The 21,420-nt window shown below is 39.1% G+C and overlaps 2 pseudogenes; both read left to right on the top strand.

The window, feature by feature from the left end:
* The window catches only part of LOC122329976, a 98,580-nt pseudogene extending 91,344 nt beyond the window's left edge, over positions 1-7,236 (top strand).
* A 3,325-nt stretch (positions 7,237-10,561) lies between these two features.
* LOC122329974 lies at positions 10,562-21,153 on the top strand (annotated as a pseudogene).
* The last annotated feature ends 267 nt before the right edge of the window (positions 21,154-21,420 follow it).

Raw genomic sequence — 21,420 nt, 5'->3', positions numbered from 1 at the left:
ATGGAAAATTTCTGTCCACAGGAAAACCTGAAACCAAACTGATGACCAACCAGAGGTCAACTCACCCTCACTTTCATGCGCCTGCATCATCCCCAATGAGACTAAGACTCAGGGGCGATGGAGAATCCTCTGAGTCATGCACCAGCTGCGCTGTAATGGTGTGCTGGAGGCATCAGAATCTGCAGAAAGGGCTTCCCCAACAGGATCCTGTATGGAGATTTCAAGCAGAGGTGCTTAAGAATATAATAAATCAAATATTCAGCTTTCAGGGTCTCTATTCAGTTTTCTCTGATCTCTTTGTTGGTAAATATGCCACAACAGATATCGTATCCTGAACCTCTGCTGCTATCCCAGAGGGTCAGTTCATTGACAGCAGGAAAGGAGCTGAAAAAGTTATTGGGTTCTTTGGATATTGACCACAACCAATACAAGTTTGGACATACTAAGGTAGTGGTAATTGCTGTCTAGATTTTGTGTAATTCTCTGTGAAGTTGTAACACATTCTTTTATCCCAGTTTAAACATACAAGTTAAGCTACTAAAAAAAACAAATCGGCTCAGCATTGCTGACAGAGTTTGACAGACTGCTTATTCTGTCTATGTGTTGATCATATGTCACTGGAATAATCTTTTTTAAGGTGTTCTTTAAGGCTGGTTTGTTGGGTACTCTTGAAGAAATGAGAGACGATCGTCTTGCTCTTATCATCACCAATCTTCAAGCTAGATCACGTGGTCTTCTCTCAAGAATTGAGTTCCAGAAGATTGTTGAGCGCAGGTATATCTTTATTCTAGAAGTTCCAGAAGAAAGCCTCTTGTGCTACAATATGAACTATAAAATATTTTGTGTCACACCGCAGAGATGCCTTGCTTGTCATTCAGTGGAATGTACGTGCCTTCATGGGTGTCAAGAAATTGGCCCTGGATGAAGCTCTACTTCAAAGATCAAACCACTGCTGAGATCTGCTGAAGCAGAGAAAGAAATGGCCAACATGAAGGAAGAATTCTGTTGAAGGAGAGCTTACGCCAAATCTGAAGCACGTAGAAAAGAGCTTGAAGAAAAGATGGTGTCTCTTCTTCAGAGAAGAATGACCTGCAACTACAAGTCCAAACTGTAAGCTTGTTATTTACTAAAAAAAAAAATGTTTCATTTAAAATGTATAGTTACAAAGACATTAATATGAATCAAATCATGTTCTGTATCTGTAATCAGGAACAAGATAATCTTTGTGATGCTGAGGAAAGATGTGAGGACTGATAAAGAACAAAATCCAGCTTGAGGCCAAAGTCAAAGAAATGACCGAGAGGCTGGAGGATGAAGAGGAAATGAATGCAGAGCTGACTGCCAAGAAACGAAAGCTGGAGGATGAATGCTCTGAGCTCAAGAAGGACATTGATGATCTTGAGCTCTACTCTGGCCAAAGTAGAGAAAGAGAAACACGCCACTGAGAACAAGGTCAGTTTTCAACACTGAGCATGTTAGAGAAACATGAGTAGTGTGTAAAACGTTCATTGATATATTTATACACTTCTACAGGTTAAAAACCTGATTAGAAGAGATGGCAGCTTTGGATGAGATCATTGCTAAGCTGACCAAAGAGAAGAAAGCTCTACAGGAGGCCCATCAACAAACACTGGATGATCTCCAGAGTGAGGAAGACAAAGTCAACACACTCACTAAAGCTAAAGCCAAGCTGGAGCAACAAGTGGATGATGTGAGTAGATCGTTGACACGTCTGATGCAAATCATGCATGAAAAATTGATGAATAAAAAACTTTGTTTTTGTTGTTCCAGCTCGAAGGTTCCCTGGAACAGGAAAAGAAACTTCGTATGGATCTGGAGAGGGCAAAGAGGAAACTTGAAGGAGACTTAAAGTTGACTCAAGAAAGCGTGATGGACCTAGAAAATGACAAACAACAACTAGAAGAGAGAGGATTAAAAAGTGTGTTTTCAGAGGAATAAATTGTATTTCAACAATACTCATCATATTCTGATATTAATCTAGTTACTATTTTCTGCAAATACAGGAAAGATTTTGAGATCAGCCAACTCAATAGCAAGATTGAAGATGAGCAGGCAATGGCAGCCCAACTCCAGAAGAAACTGGAAGGAGTTGCAGGTAAACTTGATTCTTAAAAGTTGAACAGTTGGACTAAGAAATTATGTAACTTTGGTTTTCCTCATATTACCAGGCTCGTATTGAAGAGCTTGAGGAAGAGCTGGAGGCAGAGAGGCTGCTCGTGCAAAGTTGAGAAACAGAGGGCCGATCTGTCCAGAGAACTGGAGGAGATCAGTGAGAGATTGGAGGAGGCTGGTGGAGCCACTGCTGCCCAGATTGAGATGAACAAGAAACGTGAAGCTGAGTTCCAGAAGCTGCGCAGAGAGACCTTGAAGAGTCCACTCTGCAACATGAAGCTACGCTGCTACACTGAGGAAGAAACACGCCCAGACAGTGTAACTGATCTGGGAGAGCAGATTGACAACCTTCAGAGAGTCAAGCAGAAGCTAGAGAAAGAGAAGAGTGAACTCAGACTGGAGCTGGACGATGTGGTCTCCAACATGGAGCAGCTTGTAAAGGCAAAGGTGATGAATATTATGTTAGAATGTTAGAATTGTTGATTGCATTTCATCACTTCAGGTGTTCCCAAGAATTATACTTTTAAGTTTATTCAACTGGTTTATTACATGTAATGTATTTATCTATGCAGGCAAACCTGGAGAAAATGTGCAGGACACTTGGAGGACCAGATGTCAGAATACAGAACAAAATATGAAGAAGGACAACGCAGCATCAATGACTTTACAATGCAAAAAGCAAAGCTACAAACTGAGAATGGTGTGTACTCTTTTGGTGCAGTAAAAATTCAAGATCACACTTTGTGTAATGTAATGGTTATACTACTTCACAGGGAGCTTTCTAGACAGCTGGAAGAGAAGGATTCTCTGGTCTCTCAGCTAACAAGAGGCAAACAGTCCTACACCCAGCAGATTGAGGACCTTAGAGACAACTAGAAGAGGAAATTAAGGTATGTATATGTATTTAAAAAAATGAAAAAGAGAACTTTATTTAAAAACAGTCCATTGCATTGTTATACACATTTGACAGGATATTTTAAATCCTCATAGGCAAAGAATGCTCTGGCCCATGCAGTTCAATCTGCTCGTCATGATGCTGATCTGCTGAGAGAACAGTATGAGGAAGAGCAAGAAGCAAAGCTGAGCTGCAGAGGAGTCTGTCCAAGGCAAACTCTGAGGTGGCTCAATGGAGAACAAAATATGAAACTGATGCCATCCAGAGGACTGAGGAACTAGAGGATGCTAAGTATGAGCTAAGAAATAATTGGGTTTTCCATGAAGAATTGCATACAAACAATTGACTGATTCTGTTTTTCATAAAGGAAGAAACTTGCCCAGCGTCTGCAAGATGCAGAGGAAGCTGTGGAAGCTGTCAATGCTAAATGCTCCTCACTGGAGAGACTAAACACAGGCTGCAGAATGAGATTGAAGATCTTATGGTGGATGTGGAGAGAATCAATGCTGCTGCTGCTGCTCTAGACAAGAAGCAAAGAAACTTTGACAAGGTGAATTAAACACACTTAATCTGTGGATAAATAATATTTCAGTATTTTGAAGCTCCCATAGTAGCTAATCATTTAATAATCTATCAAACAGGTCCTGGCTGAATGGAAGCAGAAATATGAAGAGTCTCAGAGTGAGCTGGAAAGCTCCCAGAAGGAGGCCAGATCTCTGAGTACTGAACTGTTTAAACTGAAGAACTCTTATGAGGAGTCTCTGGATCATCTGGAGAACATGAAGAGAGAAAACAAGAACCTCCAAGGTGCCCTTGATTTATTCAGTCTTCTAAGCGTTTACGTATTCATCACAAAATTGAATTATTACTTTTGACATTCTATGCATTAAAGAACACTCCTTGTTTTGGATATGGACTCATTCGTAACTCTTCCAGAGTTATAGTTTTGGAATCTATTCAGCCAATCTCCATGTCTTTCGATAACATTTTAACATAGCTTAGCATAGATCATTGAATCCAACTAGACCAGTAGCATTGCATTCAAAAATGAAAAAAAGAGTTTTGATACTTTTCCTATTTAAAACTTGACTCTTCTGTAGTTCTATTGTGTACTAAGACCGGCAAAAAAAAAAAAGTTGCGATTTTCTAGGCAAATATGATTAGGAGCTATAGTCCCATTTCGGTGTAATAATCAAGAAAGTTTGCTGCCATACCACGGCCGTAGCATGTGCAGTAATAATACACAGTGCGGTAGTATGCTAAGTTATGCTAAAAGTGCTATTGCCAGTCCTGGAGTTCAGCTGAATAGATCCTAAAAATGCTAAATCTCAACTTATTAACTCTGGGGAAGTTGGAGAATGAGCCTATTTCCAAAAAAGTGGAGTGTTCCTTTAACCTATATTATCTGTCCTAATAAAGAGGAGATTGCTGATCTCACTGAACAAATTGGTGAGAGTGGAAAGAACATTCATGAACTAGAGAAAATTCGCAAGCAACTGGAGCAGGAAAAAACTGAAATTCAAGCAGCTCTGGAGGAAGCTGAAGTATATATATATTTTTTACTATCTTATATATATCTATCTTTATATATATATATATATATATATATATATATATATATATATATATATATATATATATATATATATATATACATACATACATACATACATATATATACATGTGTTTGTGTGAACATGCCTTTTAATAACTATGTTAACTGATTTGTTAGGGCTCCTGGAGCATGAAGAAGGAAAGATTCTTAGAGCTCAGCTGGAGTTCAATCAGATCAAAGCTGATATTGAACGTAAGCTGGCTGAGAAAGATGAAGAGATGGAGCAAGCCAAGAGGAATCAGCAGAGAATGATTGATACCCTTCAAAGTTCACTAGAATCAGAGACTACGCAGCAGAAATGAAGCTCTCAGACTTAAGAAGAAGATGGAGGAGATCTCAATGAGATGGAGATTCAGCTCAGCCAGGCTAACAGACAGGCATCAGAAGCCCAGAAGCAACTCAAAAGGGTCTTCATGGGCATCTCAAGGTATGCTTTACCAATAATTTATAAAGCAAAAGGAAATCTCATAAAGTTCTGCAGTATTTTTATACTGTATGTACATTTTTTGCTTCACAGGATGCCCAAATGCAGTTAGATGATGCTCTACGCAGTAATGATGATCTCAAAGAGAACATAGCAATTGTGGATAGACGCAAACAATCTTCTGCAAGCTGAACTGGATGAGCTGAGATCCCTGGTGGAACAGACTGAGAGAGGAAGGAAGCTGGCTGAGCAGGAACTGCTGGACGTCAGTGAGAGAGTTCAGCTCCTGCATTCTCAGGTATGGACATCTATCTACATAACCATGCTAACCAAACCTTTAAACCCTCTCTTAGTACACAATATCATCTAGAAACTGTATTAATGTCAATGCCGTCCATGTTTAGAACACCAGTCTGCTGAATCAGAAAAAGAAGCTGGAGGAGATAATACTCAGCTTCAGACTGAGGTTGAGGAGGCAGTGCAGGAGTGCAGGAATGCTGAGGAAAAAGCTAAGAAGGCCATCACTGATGCTGCCATGATGGCAGAGGAGCTGAAGAAGGAGCAGGACACCAGTGCTCATCTGGAGCGCATGAAGAAGAACATGGAGCAGACCATCAAAGACCTGCAGCACCGTTTGGATGAAGCTGAGCAGATCGCCATGAAGGAGGCAAGAAGCAGGTCCAGAAACTGGAAGCCAGGGTTAGTTTCTCAAACTCAGTTCTTAATTTTAATATCGATTTTAAATTCAATTTCAAGCATGTGAATTTAAAATAAGTTTTAGTTTAGTTAGGTCAGAGAGCTGGAAAATGAGGTGGAGCTGGAGCAAAGAAAGGCAAGCGAGTCTGTGAAGGGAGTCCGTAAATATGAGAGGCGCATCAAAGGAGCTCACCTACCAGGTCACTTTCTCTGAAATAATGTCTCTTTACTTATGAAAAGATGTTATAAAACATCACAAATTGTGATAAAGTCTATTTATGTCATGTGACTATAAATGCAGACTGAGGAGGACCGTAAGAATCTGGCACGTCTTCAGGATCTGGTGGACAAAACTCCAGCTGAAGGTCAAGTCCTACAAGAGAGAGCTGCAGAGGAAGCGGTATGTTTAAAATAATTTCAATAATAATTTTGGCATTTTTTGAAAAATAAAGAAATTACAATTGTGCTCATGTTTTTAAAAACAGGCATGTCAGAAAAATTTGCTAAATTTATTAGACTTGGGTTGCACAAAATGTATCTGATTTTAAAGATGCAGAGTGAAATATAATGTACATAACTATTACTTCAGATGTGTATAAAGACATTGCATCTACATACACTGTGAGTCCCATTACATGGAAGTTGCCACCATATTTCTATCTTGCAAGAAATGTCCCCTGCACTGCGTGATATCACTGCTTCTGCTGTGGCCATGGTTTGTAGCAAACCTCCTTGATTATTATGCTGGAATAGGAGTATAGTTTCAGACCCGGGTTGGCTGAATGGATTCCAAAACAGTAAAACTCAACTTATTAACGCTGGGGAGTTGGAGAATGATTTTCAAAAAAGTGGAGCGATTCTTTAAGAGAGCTGTACACAGGAACTGAGCAGTTGGTTGCAGTATGCAAACTTACCACTACATGCCGCTAAAATTTACATGCTGCACCATTTTATTTTGATTTAATAAAATTAAGTCCTCCATGTGTTTTTTCAGGAAGAACAGGCCAATTCAAATCTGACCAAGTTCCGTAAGCTTCAGCATGAGTTGGATGAGGCAGAAGAGAGGGCTGATATTGCTGAATCTCAGGTCAACAAGCTGAGAGCCAAGAGCAGAGACACTGGCTCTAAGGTGAGCTTCAATCAGTATACAAGCGTTAAAAGATCGGCAGATGTTATGCATGCTTTAAAAGTATATTTTAAAGGAAGCTAAACTTTAAAGCAACTATTTGACTGAATAAAATATTTTTGTATTTTTTTAAAGATGATATGGTAAGTTTACACATTGACAAGAAATATGGAAAAATTAGAAAGTATTTTTAATAAGGTAAATAATCTTACATCTTTGTCTTTTTACTTCTTTGAAACAGAAAGGACATGATGAAGAATGAAGCTCTTCCCTCTCTCAAAAGCTGGTGTGTCTTTTTGAATCCATTAGTCTCTAGGTCAATAGAATAAAGACATGTGCAACCTGAATTTGTCACATTGTGTTTATACTAAATTGGCATCATCACAAGATAAATAAGCTGTGTCTTACAGAACTTATCAAATTAAAAGTAAATTCAAATACTTGCTAAAACCTTTTTTTCATCAGACATTAGCTGGCTGTTCTAAATTGCCATTGTGTCAAAATTGGTTTGGAGCTCCGTTTCATGCAGTTCTGAGTATTAATGAGCAAAGTAAAAATGCCTGCAATGAAATCCACATCATCTGCTGGTCGGTCTCCTTAACTCAGGTTATTAAATATTGTCTGACCCTGAACACACAACACATGTAAAAAAATTCCAATCAATATAAAATCAATAGATAACATACATTATACAGTTAACTTACCTTTTCTTATGGTCCTAAAAAACAAGATATCAGAAGCGAGAACTGTCCAGTACAGAACTACTCGGTGGGCAGGAGGATGTGTAAAGTGCCTATTGTTGCTCAAAGGTGATGCAGTGGCTCAAACAGACGTGTTGAATAGAGGAGGAGTTGGGGAAGGGAGGGGGTTACTCTTGAGAGGATGAAGAAAGGAGGATGAATTTTAACACTTGTCACTTGAGCTATATTAAGAGCTCCATAAAGCTTAACACATACTATATATGAGTGGGGCCTCTGACGCACATACTGTATTGTAAAACACCTTTGAGCATTAAAAAAGAGTTTAAGGATGTAAAGACTTGAACATAGAAGCTTGAAAATGAGACTTGGGGCCAATTTGTGCATTAACATTTTTGAACAGAGACGTATCCTTAGCTTTTAAAAGATCAAGGTAGCTAAACAATATGTCATGTACGGCACTGGGGAGGCATTGTTCTCCCTCAATAGGTCATGTAACTTAAGTAGTAAGAGTTCATGCCAGAAAACGGACATCTACTGATGTCCTACATACTATGTCTCAAAGCATGACACCGCCCTTCCATCAGAGGAATGTAACAGGTTATCTTTGTCGTCAAGGCTAAAGTAAAGGAAACAATGCAGTGTAAACAAGACAACTTGAAGGGTATGGCCCCTCGGTCAGCTCTCTGAGGGACAGTGACAGCCATCAACCACGCTATGTGCACTAAGTGCTCTGAAGCATATGGGGGCTATCCGTCAAGTTTTCATCATGTGCACATGATGTAGCAGATGCACAATGCATTTAGACCTATACTGCCTCGAGTGCCTTTTTGAGGGGGAAGGGGGTATTTAAATAAAAATCTATTTTGTCCAGGTCTATTATAGCGTTAAAACGGAAATCGTTTTAAATATTTTATGTGTTTAGATGTTTCATGTTTTGGATACATGCATGACATATAGTATATGTAGTGTATATAGGATCATACTTGACATATCAGCTGCACACTGAACTCATGATCTTGGTTCTTTGGATGCTCCAGTCTATCGTGATAACATGCTGATGATCATGATGATTGCAGTATACAGCTACAGCCACCAGAGGGTGTCATTACAGTAGATTCTATTATTCTGTTACTTTGGTTTTAAATACAAGGGTGTTATCAACATAACTGAGAATGAATTTCAACTTTCCATTGGAGCAGCGTTTGAAGTGATGATGATGATATCCAAAATGATTTGAGAACGTTCCAAAGATGATCTGATGATTCAATTTACACCAAAGGTGTCATCTGATTGATAGCACATTTACTGTTTACTGTAGTTTATTTATTTATTTTTTAGTTCGCAATAACCTTGTTTTGAACCCCACTCTATATCTCACTGAAACTATAATAAGAATATCACTTAACTTATTCAGACAAGAAAATGTCTTTTCTTGCCACTGTTGCATTTAATTTACAGTTTAAGAATTACACTACTGCATTAAAAGTTAAAAATATCAGCAGCAAAACTAGATGCATGATATAAAGCCGAGACACAAAAGATTCCTTTGTTACCCAACAGATGCAAGACCATTCTATACCACAGACAAAAGGCTCAGATTACAGAACTCAGCCATAAGGTGCCACCGTTTCTTCCATTCTTACTCCTGAGTACCGATAAACCAGGGTGAGCAGACAGCTGAGAATGAGGCACTGTAGAGGATGAGGGCCTAGAATAGATTGCCCAAGTGTTAAGACTAAGTAAGGTGCTTGTTGAGAGGTGCAGAATAACTGAGAGACGAGAGGTCAAGGCAGGCCGAAACCTCACAAAGGTTGAGTGATGGCTCACGCGGCTCCCCTACAAATCAGTGCTGTACACGCAGACCGTTTAGAAATGGATTTGACCTGTTCATCAGGTTTATTTTCTGGAATAAGATGGAATAATAATTGTAACAAACAAGTGATAGCACCATCATATGACAGTACCTGCACAACTGCTATAATGTTTTCAGAACATAATCTCTAAACACACAAATTTCATTTTGCATCTCACAGAATTTATAAAGTATTTGTGCATTTGTTTTAGCAATCTTACTAAAGTTAGAAGATTGATGAATGACAAATGAATGAACACGAATCAATCAGTGGTTCATTTGAAGGACTGCACATGAACTTGTTACAACCTGTTAAACACAAGTGATGGATTTATCATTGGGTAGTCAAGAAAGGTCATAGCTACAAACAAGAACAAGCAAGGGAGTTGCAGCTGTCTCTGCATTAGGCGAGAACAAAAGGTCGCAAATATCCATTGTTGCCATTACAGCTGTCTACTGACAATTTTACTGTTCCGTGACGGCCATCTTGCTCGTGAGGCATTGTTACCTTGTCTTTATCCTTGAGCACAAAGATAAACCTGTGAAATTCCTAGTGCGTGCCTCTCTCTTTGAGGACAGAAAGTGATACACAGTTCTAGAAAAGCATCCTAGCGCAGCTGAAGCATATCATGTATACGTGACAAGAAATATTTGCACTATCCTAATGTGAGACAAAACACTGTCAGCAAAGCAGACGATTGTTGGTGGAATCTGTTAATTAAGCTTTGCATGACTGTGATTTGATTTAATATAGATTCTGAGAAAAGGTGTATCTGTGTTGCATTACACAAATGTGTTAAACACCTGCAATGTCCTGTCCACCCCAAAAAAAAAAACAAAAAACTTGAGTGCACATTTAATCAGAATATGTGATATCTAACAAAAAATAAGTAATGAGATAACACAAAATAAAATAACATGTATGGGACAGAAATAGCACCATTGTGATTTGGATCCTTTCTGATCTTTCATGCTCCACACCATGCACCGCATGCTAAACTACTCTGATTGACACAAAGATTTTTCAGGCTCCCAAAAACAGCCACACACAAGTGACTGGGACCAAATACAGAGAGTAAACGTCACAGTCATTGTGCCTCTATATAAAGAGATACTTTACAGCACAATGTTGCAAGCTCACATCATTGTACCACCTAACGGTAAGATGGTTTGTATTATTAAAGTATTGATTGCTTTACAGCAGCACAGATAATTGAGTGTAAGTTGTTCATGAGGACTGAATAACAGAATAGGATGAGTTTTCATTAATGATCTTTATTTTTCATTGCAAGGACTTGGACTTGATTGGATTTTGTCTGGTAAGGAAGGCTTTTATGATCACATTTTTTATGCAGCATTTTCATTTTGAATCGTATTTACTGATAAAGCAATAGCTAAAATAAAAATGGGTATATATTGTGGACATACTCATGACAATTATATTTGTTACATATTTATAAAATTACATTATTAGATATGTTTTATTTCTTGTTTTTAATCGCAAGCAAGTTTAGAGAAGTTGGCATCTTTGCACCAGTCCGATTAAAAGATGGGGGATGCTCTGATGGAGGAGTTCGGAGCTGCTGCTTCGTTCTTACGGAAGTCAGACAAGGAGCGTCTGGAGGCCCAGACTCGGCCCTTCGACATGAAGAAGGAATGCTTTGTGCCTGATCCAGAGGTTGAGTACGTCAAAGCCTCCATCACCAGTAGAGATGGTGACAAGGTCACTGTCGACACTGAATTTGGAAAGGTAAGGTAAAGGTAACAGTAATGGTCTCAATGTAGAGTATCTGCAGAAGTTCTTTAGATTTGTCGTGTGAGACATCTTTTGTATGTTATCCACAGACAGTGACTGTGAAGGAGGTCGATGTTCATCCTCAAAACCCGCCAAAGTTCGGAGCAAAATTGAGGACATGGCGATGTTCACCTTCCTGCACGAGCCAGCTGTGCTGTTTAACCTCAAAGAGCGTTACGCAGCCTGGATGATCTACGTGAGTCTTAAAACACTCACACGTTGACTTTATCACATATGAGCAGATCTAAACCTGCTGTCCATCTCTTACAGACCTACTCTGGGCTCTTCTGTGTTACTGTGAACCCCTACAAGTGGCTGCCAGTGTACAACCAGGAGGTCGTCATTGCTTACAGAGGAAAGAAACGAACTGAAGCTCCTCCTCACATCTTCTCCATCTCTGACAACGCCTACCAGTACATGCTGTCAGGTGATAATCTGACTTATACTTTTATATACAGTATATGTATGTAATGTCTACATATATTTTAATTGTTGACTTTTGTTTTGTTTTGTTTGACAGACAGAGAAAACCAGTCTGTCCTGATCACGTACGTAATGCATAAAATGATATAGTATTATATTCCTCCGTTCACCGATATTTACTAACTTTTATGTGAATTTTAATGAGCTGTTTTATTATCAGTGGAGAATCCGGTGCTGGAAAGACTGTTAACACTAAAAGAGTCATCCAGTACTTTGCCAGCATTGCAGCAGCGACAACCGGCAAGAAAGATCCATCAATGGAGAAAAAGGTGAAATAATTCTCAAAGGATGAGATATGCTATGCTTTGCTATATTCTCATATATCATAGCATATATACAGAAAAAGCATATATAGAGAAAATTACTAATATTGATGTTGGCATAAGCTAAATATTGGAGTTACAAATTGATGTCAAATTATTTACTGCCATGCACTAAAAGGTTGGCATACCAAATGTTTCAAACCATTAATATTGAAATTTGACTCTCAGGGTACTCTGGAGGATCAAATCATCCAGTGTAATCCTGCTCTGGAGGCTTTTGGTAATGCCAAGACCATCAGAAATGATAACTCCTCTAGATTTGTAAGTTTTGTTATTTTATACGAGTTTCATAATATCCCATATGAGCATGTTATGTATTGTAGTCTTGAAATATTTACAGGGTAAATTTATCCGAATCCATTTTGGCGTCAGTGGAAAGTTATCTTCTGCTGACATTGAGACTTGTAAGTACTTTACTTTTTTTTATCATTCCATCAAGCTCACAATGATGAAATGTGTAACTGTTCTGATATTTGTCTATTTTCAACTTATTTAGATCTTCTGGAGAAGTCTCGTGTCACTTATCAGCTCAAGGCTGAGAGAGACTACCACATCTTCTACCAGATCCTCTCCCAGAAAAAACCAGAACTGCTGGGTAAAGTTACCCGTCACATCTATTTGGGCTGCAACAATAAATCAATTCTTTGCGAAGCGAGAAATAATTCCTCACTGATTCTAAGATTTCCCCAATGCATTGTGATTCTCTCTTGAATCGATTCTGAGCTTAGTATTTAACAGCAGATGGCACTGCATGCTTTAGAAACAGCCATACTCTGCATCTTTCTAATTCCTGACACCACTTGAAGCCCAAATAATCATTCACAAAGTTCAAAAGGCTGATTACATTAATTTTGCATCATAAATCTGAAGTGCAAGTACATTTTACCAGTTTCATGGCTCAACCTAATGCACAAGTGAACTTCTTAGTGAGAAGTGTGCAATCAAAAACTAACCTAGAGTGCCATCTGCTGCTAATCTCAAGCTTGATTTTCAGTGAGTATCACAATACATTATGAATAGCTTGTTGCAACTGATCCGATGAATCAATATATCATCCCAGCCTTGATATCTATTAGCATTACTGTTTCTAGAGTTTTTTTTATCTATGTTTCACTTTCTTCTTAGAAATGCTACTCATCACAAACAACCCCTATGACTATGCCTACATCTCACAAGGGAGAGACACAAGTGGCTTCTATTAATGATGGGGATGAGTTGATGGCCACTGATGTGAGTGTTTCATAAATTATAGATATGATGCATATTTAAAAGAAGTAGTCCACCCAAAAACCTAAAATTCTGTCCTAATCAGCACTTTTTACAACATGTCCTTGATTTCCATACAGAAAAAGCATATAATGATAGTATTGTGTAAGGGAAAGAGTAACGTGAACATGTTGAAAATCATCTCCTTTCTGGGGTCCACAGAAGTCAGATATACAAGCTTGAACATGCATGAATGAGTCTTCATTTTGGTCAATCTATTCCCTTAAAGATTTTTAATGTACTTGCCAAAAAGAAGAATATTAGGCATTGGGCATGTATTCAAAAAAGCACTGTATATTTTCTCTAGGAAGCATTTGATGTTCTGGGCTTCACCCAAAGAGGAGAAGAACAGCATCTACAAGCTGACCGGGGCCATCATGCACTACGGCAACATGAAGTTCAAGCAGAAACAACGAGAGGAACAGGCAGAGGCTGATGGGACTGAGGGTCAGAATAATTTACAATCTCAACTTCATAAAGAGAGGTTGTATATGGACTTACAGATCTGTATTTTTTTACATGTAGATGCTGACAAAGTCGCATATCTGATGGGTCTAAACTCAGCTGACTTGATTAAGGGTTTGTGCCACCCGAGGGTCAAAGTAGGAAATGAATGGGTCACCAAGGGACAGAATGTCCAGCAGGTACCAAATGAATAACAACATTTTCAAATAGCATTACAGGCTTTCCAACATACAAACAAAACCACATCTTTCACATCACTGTAAATCCAATCTGTAGAGGTTTCAGTGTGTAAATTCAACAAATGTAATATTTCCTTGTCAGGTGTACTACTCTATTGGTGCTTTGGCAAAGTCAGTGTACGAGAAGATGTTCTTGTGGATGGTTGTGAGAATCAACCAATCCCTGGACACCAAACAGCCTCGTCAGTACTTCATTGGTGTGCTGGACATTGCTGGGTTTGAGATCTTTGATGTAAGATTACATCTGTTGATTACTGTTTTTCAAAAACTTCTATTCTTTGTTACTTTGTCAGTATGATTATATTTGAATATTAACATATTCCACCTGCAGTTCAACACCTTCGAGCAGCTGTGCATCAACTTCACTAATGAGAAGTTGCAGCAGTTCTTCAACCATCACATGTTTGTGCTGGAGCAAGAGGAATACAAGAAGGAGGGTATTGAGTGGGAGTTCATTGACTTTGGCATGGACTTGCAGGCTTGTATTGAACTAATTGAAAAGGTGGGTAAATATTAATGAATATGGGAAATTTGTTTTTACATTTAGTCAAACTGTTGTAGAAAACTGGCCTATTGACTGTCATAATCTACTACTCATTTTAGCCCATGGGTATCATGTCCATCCTTGAAGAGGAGTGCATGTTCCCCAAAGCCAGTGATTCAACATTCAAAGCTAAGCTTTATGACAACCACCTGGGCAAAAATCCTAATTTCCAAAAGCCCAGGATTGTCAAGGGTAAACCAGAAGCCCATTTTGCCCTGGTTCACTATGCTGGTACTGTGGACTACAACATTTCAAACTGGCTGGTGAAGAACAAGGACCCTCTCAATGAGACGGTTGTAGGGTTGTTCCAGAAGTCAACTCTTAAGCTGTTGGGTATTCTATTTGCTAATTATGCTGGTGCTGACTCAGGCAAGTAAACACTGATGTGAAATATTAAAATATAATAAGCACTCATTTTATTGTATAATAATATCAGCAACAAATATCATGTATTTCACAGCTGCGGACTCTGGGGGTAAGGGTGGCAAAGGAGGCAAAAGAAGGGCTCTTCGTTCCAGACAGTGTCAGCCCTCCATAGGGTATGTAAGGTTATTTAACACTGCTTTGTCTCACATGGTTTTATTGCATGTAAATTTAAATCCTCTATGGTCTACCAATAGGAGAACCTGAACAAGCTGATGACCAACTTGCGGTCAACTCACCCTCACTTTGTGCGCTGCATCATCCCCAATGAGACTAAGACTCCAGGGGCGATGGAGAATCCTCTGGTCATGCACCAGCTGCGCTGTAATGGTGTGCTGGAGGCATCAGAATCTGCAGAAAGGGCTTCCCCAACAGGATCCTGTATGGAGATTTTAAACAACGGTAACTATGAAACTAAAATGCATATTGCAAAATAATTTTATATGTGACTACAAGTTATTGCAAATTGCAACAATAAATTTTTTTTGTATCTGGTAGAAATAAATATAAATGCACGCATATAAAAAAGAAAGTGAATAATGCACAAATAGCATACAATAATTGTTAATCGTCTTGTTTATTGTCTTTTTTGAAGGTACCGCATCCTAAATCCTGCTGCTATACCCGAAGGACAATTCATAGATAACAAGAAGGGTGCAGAAAAACTTTGGGTTCACTGGACATTGACCACAACCAGTACAAATTAGGACACACTAAGGTATTTTACTGTATTTATAGTAACATTTTACAAATCCACTGTTTCGTTTTCATCCTTTTTGATGCAAAACTCTTTGCTCTTCAGGTGTTTTTAAAGCTGGTCTTCTGGGAACACTTGAGGAGATGCGAGATGACCGTCTTGCACTTATAATTACTGGAATTCAGTCAAGGTCTCGTGGTTTTCTATCAAGAATTGAATTCCAGAAAATTGTGGAAAAGAAGGTTAGTTTTTCGTTCTTCAGGCTTAAATGTTTTCACCAACTTACAAGATATATTGCAAAACGGAATATTCTTTTTACAGAGATTCATTGTTGGTGATCCAGTGGAACGTACGTGCCTTCATGGGTGTCAGAACTGGCCCTGGATGAAGCTCTACTTTAAGATCAAGCCTTTGCTGAAATCAGCTGAGACTGAAAAGAAATGGCCAACATGAAGGAAGAATTCACCAAGTTGAAGGAGGCTTATGCAAAATCTGAAGCCATAAAAAGGAACTTGAGGAAAAAATGGTTTCTCTTCTCCAAGAGAAGAATGACCTTCAACTCGCAATGCAGTCTGTAAGTTCACGTGGGGCTAATATTCTGCCATTTTATTAAATTCTTTTCACAAACCAAGAACTTTTTTTTTCACTTTGATAGGAGCAAGATAATCTTGCAGATGCTGAGGAAAGATGTGAGGGTCTGATAAAGAGCAAGATCCAACTTGAAGCCAAAGTCAAAGAGCTGACTGAGAGGGTGGAAGATGAAGAGGAAATGAATGCAGAGTTGGTTGCAAAGAAAAGGAAGCTTGAAGATGAATGCTCTGAGCTCAAGAAGGACATTGATGATCTTGAACTCACTCTGGCCAAAGTAGAGAAAGAGAAACATGCCACTGAGAACAAGGTCAGTTTTCAACTTTGAACATGTTAGAGATATATGAGTGGTGCATTAAGAGTGCCTTGATATATTTATACACTTCTACAGGTTAAAACCTGACAGAAGAGATGGCAGCTTTGGATGAGATCATTGCTAAGCTGACCAAGGAGAAGAAAGCTCTGCAGGAGGCCCATCAGCAAACACTGGATGATCTCCAGAGTGAGGAAGACAAAGTCAACACACTCACTAAAGCCAAAGCCAAGCTGGAGCAACAAGTGGATGATGTAAGAGCAAGAAAACAATTAAAATGTGCGGTTTTGTGAGCAATTGTATATTTATTTTAGATATAATTGACAATTTTGGGTGAAATTTAGCTTGAAGGTTCTCTGGAACAAGAAAAGAAAATCCGCATGGATCTTGAGAGAGCTAAAAGAAAGCTTGAGGTGACTTGAAGTTGACTCAAGAGAATGTGATGGATTTGGAGAATGATAAGCAGCAGATGGAGGAGCGTATAAAGAAGTAAAATATATTACATTATAAAACCTTTAATATAAAATTTTAATATTAAATTATGTATTAATCCATTTTGTGTCATTCTGTTTACCTGGCAGAAAAGACTTTGAGGTCAGCCAGCTTAATAGCAAGATTGAAGATGAGCAGGCAATGGCAGCCCAACTCCAAAAGAAACTGAAGGAGTTGCAGGTAAACTTGATGATTCTTAAAAAGTTGAACAGTTGGACTAAGAAATACTGTAACTTTGGTTTTGCTCACATTTCCAGGCTCGTATTGAAGAGCTTGAGGAAGAGCTGGAGGCTGAGAGAGCCGCTCGTGCCAAAGTTGAGAAACAGAGGGCTGATCTGTCCAGAGAACTTGAGGAGATCAGTGAGAGATTGGAGGAGGCTGGTGGAGCCACTGCTGCCCAGATTGAGATGAACAAGAAACGTGAAGCTGAGTTCCAGAAGCTGCGCAGAGACCTTGAAGAGTCCACTTTGCAACATGAAGCTACCGCTGCTACACTGAGGAAGAAACACGCCGACAGTGTATCTGATCTGGGAGAGCAGATTGACAACCTTCAGAGAGTCAAGCAGAAGCTGGAGAAGGAGAAGAGTGAACTCAGACTGGAGCTGGACGATGTAGTCTCCAACATGGAGCAGCTTGTAAAGGCAAAGGTCAGTAAGAAAGAGGATGCTAACAATCCATATATTTTGTGTTGTCAATCAATTAAATAAATCAAGTATCATATATTTTATTCCCTAGGCAAACCTAGAGAAAATGTGCAGAACTTTGGAAGACCAGATGAGTGAGTACAGAACTAAGTCTGAGGAAGGCCAGCGCACCATCAATGATTTCACAATGCAGAAAGCCAAGCTGCAAACTGAGAATGGTAAAAGCACAAAACAGTGCTATGTTTTTCCACTATACCATAACAATCCTAAAAAAAAACTAACATTTTTTGGAAAATTAATTTCAGGTGAACTGTCTAGACAGCTAGAGGAGAAAGACTCTCTGGTCTCTCAGCTGACAAGAGGCAAGCAGTCTTACACCCAGCAGATTGAGGACCTTAAGAGACAACTAGAAGAGGAAGTCAAGGTTTTCGAAATCTCTCTCTCTCTGCTAAATGTTTTCAATATTTAAGCACAAACGTGAACTGAAATAAAATATTTGTTTGTCTTTAGGCTAAGAATGCTCTGGCCCATGCAGTTCAATCTGCTCGTCATGATGCTGATCTGCTGAGAGAACAGTATGAAGAAGAGCAAGAAGCCAAAGCTGAGCTGCAGAGGAGTCTGTCCAAGGCGAACTCTGAGGTGGCCCAGTGGAGAACAAAATATGAAACTGATGCCATCCAGAGGACAGAGGAACTGGAGGATGCTAAGTATGAAACAGAAAACACTTACAACCCAGACAATGTAAACATAAAAATGCACCGTAAATAATGATTTTATGTAAAAATTTTAGGAAGAAGCTGGCTCAGCGTCTGCAAGATGCAGAGAAGAAGCTGTGGAAGCTGTCAATGCTAAATGCTCCTCACTAGAAGACTAAACACAGGCTGCAGAACGAGATTGAAGATCTTATGGTGGATGTGGAAAGATCCAATGCTGCTGCTGCTGCTCTGGACAAGAAGCAAAGAAACTTTGATAAAGTAAAATAAATTAAATTGATAGTAATTTAAGTTTAACTCTTAAATTAACTATGCTCTGCTCATATCTAACAACTGTTAACTTTTATTCAGGTTCTTGCTGAGTGGAAGCAGAAGTATGAAGAATCTCAAACCGAACTGGAAAGTGCCCAAAAAGAAGCTAGATCACTGAGCACTGAACTCTTTAAATTGAAAAACTCATATGAGGAGTCATTGGACCACCTGGAGAGCATGAAGAGGGAGAACAAGAATCTCAAGGTAAGGACAGTTTTACAGCTCCAAACCATTATTTTAATCCCTTGTATTTGTAAAGTCATGGACTTCTTCTAATGCACAGAGGAAATCTCTGACCTCACTGAGCAACTTGGTGAGAGTGGGAAGAATATTCATGAACTGGAGAAAATTCGGAAACAACTGGAGCAGGAGAAACAAGAGATTCAAACTGCTCTGGAGGAGGCTGAGGTAAAAAAAAAAAAAAAAAAAAAAAAACAATTTCCCAAACATTCATACTAATCTGGCATATCTTAAAATTGTCTTTCCTCTTCATAGGGTTCCCTTGAGCATGAAGAAGGAAAGATACTTAGAAACTCAGCTGGAGTTCAATCAGATCAAAGCTGATATTGAACGTAAGCTGGCTGAAAAGATGAAGAGATGGAGCAAGCCAAGAGGAACCAGCAGAGAGTGGTTGATACCCTTCAGAGCTCATTGGAATCAGAGACTCACTGGCAGGAATGAAGCTCTCAGACTGAAGAAGAAGATGGAGGAGATCTCAATGAGATGGAGATTCAGCTCAGCCAGGCAAACAGACAGGCATCAGAAGCCCAGAAGCAGCTCAAGGGTCTTCATGGACATCTCAAAGTATGCTTTACTGACAATTTGTAAAGCAAAAGGAAATCTTACAAAGTTCTGCAATCTAAACATATGTAAAATTTGTACTTTGTAGGATGCCCAAATGCAGTTAGATGACGCTCTGCGTGTAATGAGGATCTCAAAGAGAACATAGCGATTGTGGATAGACGCAAACAATCTTCTGCAAGCTGAACTGGATGAGCTGAGATCCCTGGTGGAACAGACTGAGAGAGGAAGGAAGCTGGCTGAGCAGGAACTGCTGGACGTCAGCGAGAGAGAGTTCAGCTCCTACATTCTCAGGTATGGACATCTATGTACATATCCACGCTAACCAAACCTTTAAACGCTCTCTTAGTACACAATATCATCTAGGAGACTATATTAATGTCAATACTGTCTATGTTTAGAACACCAGTCTGCTGAATCAGAAGAAGAAGCTGGAAGGAGATAATACTCAGCTTCAGACTGAGGTTGAGGAGGCAGTGCAGGAGTGCAGGAATGCTGAGGAAAAAGCCAAGAAGGCCATCACTGATGCTGCCATGATGGCAGAGGAGCTGAAGAAGGAGCAGGACACCAGTGCTCATCTGGAGCGCATGAAGAAGAACATGGAGCAGACCATCAAAGACCTGCAGCACCGTTTGGATGAAGCTGAGCAGATCGCCATGAAGGGAGGCAAGAAGCAGGTCCAGAAACTGGAAGCAAGGGTAAGCTGCTGATGTTTTTAGAAACAAGCCTATTGTATTTTCTGTAAAATGGTCATTCTGTTTGATTAAAAAAAACATTCCACACATCTGTTAGGTAAGAGATCTGGAAAATGAGGTGGAGATTGAACAGAGAAAGGCCAGTGACTCAGTCAAGGGGATTCGTAAATATGAGAGACGCATCAAAGAACTCACCTATCAGGTAGAAAAATTTTTGCTTTTATTTTTTAATACATAAATGTATTTAACATATTAAATGCATAAAATGCAGGCTTAAAGTATTTAAATATATAATGCACATCTGTATACATTTCTGCTTTACTTAGACTGAGGAAGACCGAAAGAATCTGGCTCGCTTGCAGGACCTGGTAGACAAACTCCAACTGAAGGTCAAGTCCTATAAGAGAGCTGCTGAGGAGGCTGTGAGTACTTTCTCCCCACTGGTGCTATCATAGGATACGATCGTATGCAATTAATGTATATGACTAATTTGATTTTCACAAACACTCTTGTGTGTATTCTGTAGGAAGAACAAGCCAATTCTAATCTGACCAAGTTCCGTAAGCTTCAGCATGAGCTGGATGAGGCAGAGGAGAGGGCTGATATTGCTGAATCTCAGGTCAACAAGATGCGAGCCAAGAGCCGTGATTCAGGATCCAAAGTAAGAATAAGTAAAAAATGTGATTGATCTACTCTAAATCTGATGACTTTACTGATTTCAGCATATAAAACTCAACAACTGAACTTGATGAAATTCATTTGGCTATGTACATTAACTATGGACTTTTTTGTCTTTTTTGTTCCCAACAGAAGGGGGCTGATGAGGAGTGAATATATTATCTGGATCACTGTAAACATGGCTTGCTGTGATGATCTCCTCTGTAGTTCAGTAGAATAAACCAGACAAGCATATGAATACTTCATCCTCTTTTGTCTTTTTCCTAACACAGACACTGCAATATCCAATCATGTTCCTTTTTTACACAACAGTAAAATCATGTACCTAATGTATGAGCCACAGATTAGGATAGATTGCTTTCAAATCAAATTGAAACAATCAGGAACATTTTTATTTGCCAGTGCGTTTAATTGTCCTTTACCCCAGTTTTACCAAACTACTACAAGCCACATAATCCAGAATAAGTTATAAACCACTCAACATTAACAAATTGCACTGTGTATATT

This window comes from Puntigrus tetrazona, chromosome 24, assembly GCF_018831695.1.
Source record: "Puntigrus tetrazona isolate hp1 chromosome 24, ASM1883169v1, whole genome shotgun sequence".
In the NCBI taxonomy this organism is placed as follows: Eukaryota; Metazoa; Chordata; class Actinopteri; order Cypriniformes; family Cyprinidae; genus Puntigrus; species Puntigrus tetrazona.
Note: the sequence above shows the minus strand (reverse complement) of the source record. Positions and strands in the feature narration are given on the sequence as shown.